The following is a 6,519-nucleotide window of genomic DNA, read 5'->3' as shown; positions in this document are numbered from 1 at the left end:
GCGTCTGCCTTCGGTTCAGGTCATGATCCCAGGGATCAAGCCCCGCATCGAGCTCTCTGCTCAGCAGGGAGTCTGCTTCTCCCTCTCCCTCTGCACCTCTCCCTGCCTCGTGCTCTCTCTCTCTTTCGCTCTGCACTCTCTCAAATAAATAAAATTTTGAAATTACAAGAGTGAAGAATTGAAGGAAATATTCAGGAAAGAGGTATGAGCTATATTCGTAATCTCGGCTCTGTTCTATCAAATGCAAAACATAACCCGAACCAGTGGACATTCTGTAACTGACATCTCCGTGTTGCGTAAGAGGAAAGGTTTTCCAAAGCATGTAAAAACTCAACAGCAAAAGTTTTTTAAAACCAAATATTCCAGAGCACTGTCTCCTGTTTATTAAGTTACATACAGTTAATTTCTGAATCAGCAAATAGATCTATGAATTTTTAATACTATCGTATAAAAGGAACAGGATTAATTATTGCCTTATAAATTGAACGTTAAGTATTTCCTATATGTAATCACTATGTTCCTAAAATATGATTTGATCCCGGGACGCCTGGGTGGCTCAGTCAGTTAAGCGTCCAACTCTTGGTTTTGGCTTGGGTCACAATCTCGGGCTTATGAGATCGAGCCCTGCATCAGCCCCTGTGCTCAGCGGGGAGTCCGCTTGAGATTCTCTCTCTCCCTCTCCCCTCCCCCTGCTCTCTCTCTCTCTCTCTCTCTCAAATCTTAAAATGTGATTTGACCCCATCGTATTTATCTTTGATGTCTCTCTCTCTTGCTCCTCTCCAGTTCCTCAACAAATCCTGTCAAAATCCCTCTTGAATCCAACCACTTCTCACCACCCCCAACACCACCGTTTTTGTTCAAGCCGTTGTCATCTCTCGCCTGGACCCTTGCAGTGCCTTCCTGATGATCTCCCTGCCTCCACCAGTGCCTCCTTAGAGTCAGTTTTCCACACAGTCAGCCAAAGCGATCCTTTCTAAAATCTGAGCATGTCATTCCAGCCTCAGTGGCTTTGCATCACACATCGAATAAAATCCAGAGACCTACAAGGCCCCGAGTGGCCTGTCCCTGACTGCCTGTCTGTCCTTAGGGCCTGCTGTTACCGCCTTTGTTCACTGCTCCAGCCACACTAGCCTTGCTGTTTCTTGAATACGAGGGAGCCCCAACCCCAAGGCCTTACGTCAGCTGTCCCGCAGAGCCCACTCCCTCATTGGTTCATGTCTCTGTTCAAACATCAGTGATCAAAGAGCCCCAATCTCTCTTTCTAAAGTCACAGCCCTGTCACTTCCCAATCTCCCCCCTTCTTCATTTTCTTAATAGCATTTACCACTATCCAATTTTAAATATCAATTTATTATTTTATCTTCTTTTTTTAATTAGAATGTAAGTTCCATGTGAGCAGGAACTTTTATTCACTGCTCTATGTCCAACATTTAAAACAGTGTGTGGTATATATAATAGATGCTCAATAAATATTTGTTGGTGAAAAATCAAAAGTGTGGTCCTTGAGAGCTGAAGGGCCTTGAGAGGCTGACCCACATGGCCCCTCATGGCCCACATGGAAAAGAAATAACCCCAGAGAGAAAAGGGGACTTGGCTAGGATCACACAGTTACTGGGAGAGCACCAGATAGAACCCAGGCCAGCAAACACCTCACTTTGGTGTTTGTTACACGGGCAAGGTAGCATGTCCCTTCTTTTTTGTACAGCCCACAAAGCTAAGGATGGCTTGCACACTTTTAAACATTGAGAAAAAAGAAGAATACTATTTTGTGACCCATAAAAAAAAAAAAAAACATGAATTTTGAATTTCAGTGTCTGTAAAAATAAATTTTTCTTGGAACATAGCCACGTCCTCTCATGTCTGGCTATTTTCCCACGACAGTGATAGAAGGGGGGGCATTGAGCATCGTCAGATCCTCGTCACATCTTTTGGGATAGAGAACTGGCTGTCCATGCCTAGTACCATCACTGCACTGAAAAAAACTATATGGGTACAGACTAGACACCCTCCTTGTATACGTGGGGAAACCAAGACCCAGAGAGCTTTGGCATCAATTATGCCCTGAGCTGGACTGGTAGCTCCAGCTGGGTGAGCAGGCTAGTCAGGACTCAGTTCAAGCGACAAACACTACTCCAACCCGCCTTATGGTAGAAATTTATTTGGCTCACGTAACCAAAAAGTCCAGGTGTTCAAATGATACAGTCAGGAATCGATCTTTTGATTGTGTTTTCATCTGGGTTGGTTCATTCTCAGGCAGGCTCTCCCTAGTGGTCTCCGGAGAGAGACTTGAATCCCAGGTATAAAAAACAGATCTGTCAGAATTTATCCCAGGACGTGGGACTGTATCTTCCTTCTGCATTTGGTCTTACTTGGCTAGGATTACTAATCATACAGAACGGCATGTCATTTTTAATATGTCCTGCAACCTTTGGTAGCTAGAAATAGAATTTAAAATGTAGCCTTAAAAAAAATCAAACAAATTAAGTTTTCCTCTTCTAAAAACAGGTCCCTCCCCATCATGAAGCTTTCTGGTGGGTGATCTCATCAAAAGGAAAGTTATTCATTCTTCAGACATGCGCTGAGCATCTGCCATGTGCCAGGCGTGGGGAGTGTAAGATGTTAAGGCACGGTCCCTACGCACTATCACGTGCCATGATAAACGCAAGATCTGGGAGCTGGGAGAGGGCAGAAGATGGGCACCTGACCAAGGTGGAGACGGGTGAGGGCATAGACCATTTCCCAGAGAAAGCAACACCTGAGCTGAGTGCTGCAGAACTGTTTAAACACAAGCCAGGCAAAAGGTTTAAGAAAAACGTTGGAGGAAGAGAAACGAAGCCCATGGAAGTGAGAGCTAATCGTAAGAGGAGTTAAGACACTTCTGAACACCGGGGCCCCTGGGTGGCTCAGTCGGTTAAGCGGCTGCCTTCGGCTTAGGTCATGATCCTGGAGTCCTGGGATCAAGCCCCACATCTGGCTCCCTCCTCAGCAGGGAGTCTACTTCTCCCTCTGACCCTACCCCCTCTTGTTCTCTCTCTCTCTCTCTCCCTCTCTCTCACTTTCTCTCTCTGAAATAAATGAATAAAATCTTTTTTTTTAAAAAAAAAAGACACTTCTGAACACCTACACCCATAGGATAAACCAGGTGTATGAGGCCTTCCACGGTCTGTTCCCAAACACATTCTCTCCCTAACCAGACCCAACTGCTTGAACACCCCAAATGCAATGTCCTTGTTCAAGACGGTCCTTCTACCTGGGAAGTCCCTTTTGCACATCCACACCCCATTTGTCAAACAGACATCTTCCTACCTATCCTCACTGCCCCCGAGGCAGTTAATTGTCTTTCTGCTTCTCAAATGCCTGATTCTGTTTTAGCTTATATCACCATATGTTTTACAGGAATACAAATAATAAAATGTGTCTGTTTTTTTAATAATTTTAAAGATTATTTAAATTTTTTTCTAATTCAAAAATCATTCTCATTGAAAATAAGATTAGCCTCGGGGACAAGTTGCTTTACCCCGAAAACAAAGAGCAAACGAGTCAACTCTCTTCTGTATATGGAGTTAATCCTCGATGCTGTAAAAATCTCAGCTCCTGTGGCTTCAGCTGCCATCCCTCCACTGATGTCTCTGAGGCTCCTTTCTGCAGCTCCAGGCTGTCTTCCGAACCAAAGACCTAATATCCAGTTCATTCCTGGGCACCTCCACCTGCATACTCCCCCGGCATGTTGAACCCAAACTGAGTTCCTTATTCCCCCTTGCCCCTCCCCAATCACTCCTGTGTTCCATGCCTTGGGAGACAATGTCATAAGTAAAAAATTAGAAAACTATGAGTTATCTTTGACATTTTCCACTCCCCCATTCCTCACAACCTGTCTCCTAAATAACCAACTTTACGTATTAGTTATACGTGATATTATATAGACTCCTATAATACATATAATGTATTATGTATGTGAGTATTATGTATTATATATACTATGGTTCTACATAGCATAGAACTTCAATGCGTAAATACTATTTAGGAGACTGGGTGTGTTATATATATATAGTTATAAATATATATAATATATGACCATAGATAACATAACAAAGTGACATATGACAATTATGTCTTCATCATATTCCTTCTTTCCATCCTTCCTGTCCCTGCAAGTACCTCCTCACCTCTCCCTTAGATTATTGCAGTATCTTCAGGACTCAGTGAAGGACTCAACCCCTTCAAATCTATCCTCAAGCCACTGCTTCAGTCATCTTTCCAAACCCCCAATTTGACCATGTCATCTTCATGCTTAAAAGCCTTTGATGGCCCCTCACGGTTTATATGTTAAAGTTGAGGTTCTTTAGCAGGTCGTACAGGGCTTATCTCAGTGTAGCTCATTCTTCAGCCTTATCTCCCCTCTGCTGGGAAAAAAAGGTTAATAGGGAAGATTTACTTCAAATAGTGTGGCCAAGGGCAGAATTCTGCGAGGAGGGGACATCTAGCCCTTTGAGGACTCGCCGCTTAATAAGTGCTTTCTATGCCTTTGCGGCACTCACTGGGTGACCACGTGCCTGCCGGATGCCAGGCCAGTGCCAAGTGTTTAACCTGGAGCTATATCTTGGTCTTCCAGGCTCATCGCAGCTTCTGTGGGTTCTCTGGCCGCTGTGGCTCTGTGCTGGTGCGTCTCATCCCCGCCCCCAGAGGCACTGGCATTGCTTCAGCCCCTGTGCCCAAGAAGCTACTGATGATGGCCGGTATCGACGACTGCTACACCTCGGCCAGAGGCTGCACTGCCACCCTGGGGAACTTTGCTAAGGCTACTTTTGATGCCAACTCCTAGATGGGTTCTCTGTTAATGCCTAGTTTATGGTCGAGGAAAGTGAGCCTCATAGAGTTTGTCACTTGCCTTAGTTCCCACAACCAGTGTGTAACAAAGTCAGGTAGGGCTCAGGCTCCCCGACTCCAAACCCAGCATCCTTAGTCTCCGTGCCACACTGCATCTGCAGAGACGGAGACAGGATGCTGCTCTCTGTACAGTTTGGAGACAGTTTGGCTGGAAGACACACAGCTTTCAAGAGGAACCCGAACTCCTCGCCCAGCACTCAGCCCTCCGCGATCTGGCCCCTTGGACCTCCTCAGCCTCATCTAGCCGACCATTCACTGCGCACCCCCTCTCCATCCTGACCCAGCTCCCCTCAGACCCGGCCTGAGTCACAGTCACTCATGCTCTAGGACTTCACTCAAAGGTCACCTCCTCCAGGATGCCCTTCCTGACGTGGCTACCCTGTAAGCCAGGCGAAATGGCCCCTCCTTCTGTGCCACCCACTGTGTAGTACCTGTCATGTTAGACTGCAAATGCTGACTGTCTTCTCTCCCCATAGACTGGGCTCCTCGCAGGCAGGGACCAGGATGGTTCACTCTGTGTTTCCAGGGCCTTGCCTGGCAAGGAGTAATTGCTTTATTATCACCTGCTGACCGGAATTCACACAGCGAATGTCAGAACTGGAAGGGGACTCCGGGTGACTACGGTTGCTCGCATTTGCAGTATACTTGAGATCTAAAATGCCCTTTCAGACCGGTTATTTCATTTACTCCTCTGAGACTGGTATCATCCCCATAGGTGAGAAAACGGAAGTTCAGTTAAGTGACTTTTCCAAGTTCGCCCAGCCAGGAAGTGGCTGGGCTGGGACTGACCTAGGGTCTATTTGACTCCAAGGCTAGTGCTCTTTCCATCACTTCCGCAGTGATCTGATTCAAATAACACGCACATTTTACTGATGAGGACGCCGAGGCCAGGGGAGCAAATTGCTTGCCCAGGTCTTGCGGTCCGTACCCCATTCCGTGGTCTTTCCTCCACTCAAACAGGAAATGCCCAGGAGGGTCACAAGGTGAGGACTGGGTCCTGAGCTGGGAAAGGGTGGACTGCCTGTACCTCTTCCCATTGCTCATTTCCCATTTGTCAAACCTGAATGTTTAAATCTTGTATTTAGTATTTATTCTGAAATGGCTTTCATCTAACTTCTCCCCCCTTGCTCACCAATTTAGCTGTCAGAGTAAATAAATGTGAAGCTGGGTCTCTAGCCTCCCCTGGGCTCACATTACCTTCCTAGAATTACACCCCAGTGGGGTGGAACCGCTGCTGGGGGTGAGGGGGTGTTCCCATGAATTATCTAGTTACTGTTGAAGCCTCTTTTCAAACCCAAACCTTGGACCTAGACTCAGGTGGAGAAGGATGGCAAAATTCACCTTGGAGGATGAAATGACCATATCATGTTTAGTGACCGGGAGAAAGAATGAGGTAAGGACTAGATGACATTGTACCTTCCAGATGCTTATGACGTCATACACGCACGATGCTGATGACACTATGTATACAGACTCCGTATGACATTATACACCTAAGGTGTTTATACCATGCCAGAAACCGAGGCGACACTTTTAAAAATACTAGTTTTTAATATGTGGTTCATTGTCACTACACTCCTGAGAGGTAAGTGTTGGTATCTCCATTTGTAAGTAAGGAAACTAAGGCTCAGA

The sequence above is a fragment of the Mirounga angustirostris genome, unplaced genomic scaffold (genome assembly GCF_029215605.1).
Source record: "Mirounga angustirostris isolate CCGP_5_RB_7025 unplaced genomic scaffold, mMirAng1.0.hap1 SCAF_15, whole genome shotgun sequence".
NCBI lineage: Eukaryota > Metazoa > Chordata > Mammalia > Carnivora > Phocidae > Mirounga > Mirounga angustirostris.
Note: the sequence above shows the minus strand (reverse complement) of the source record.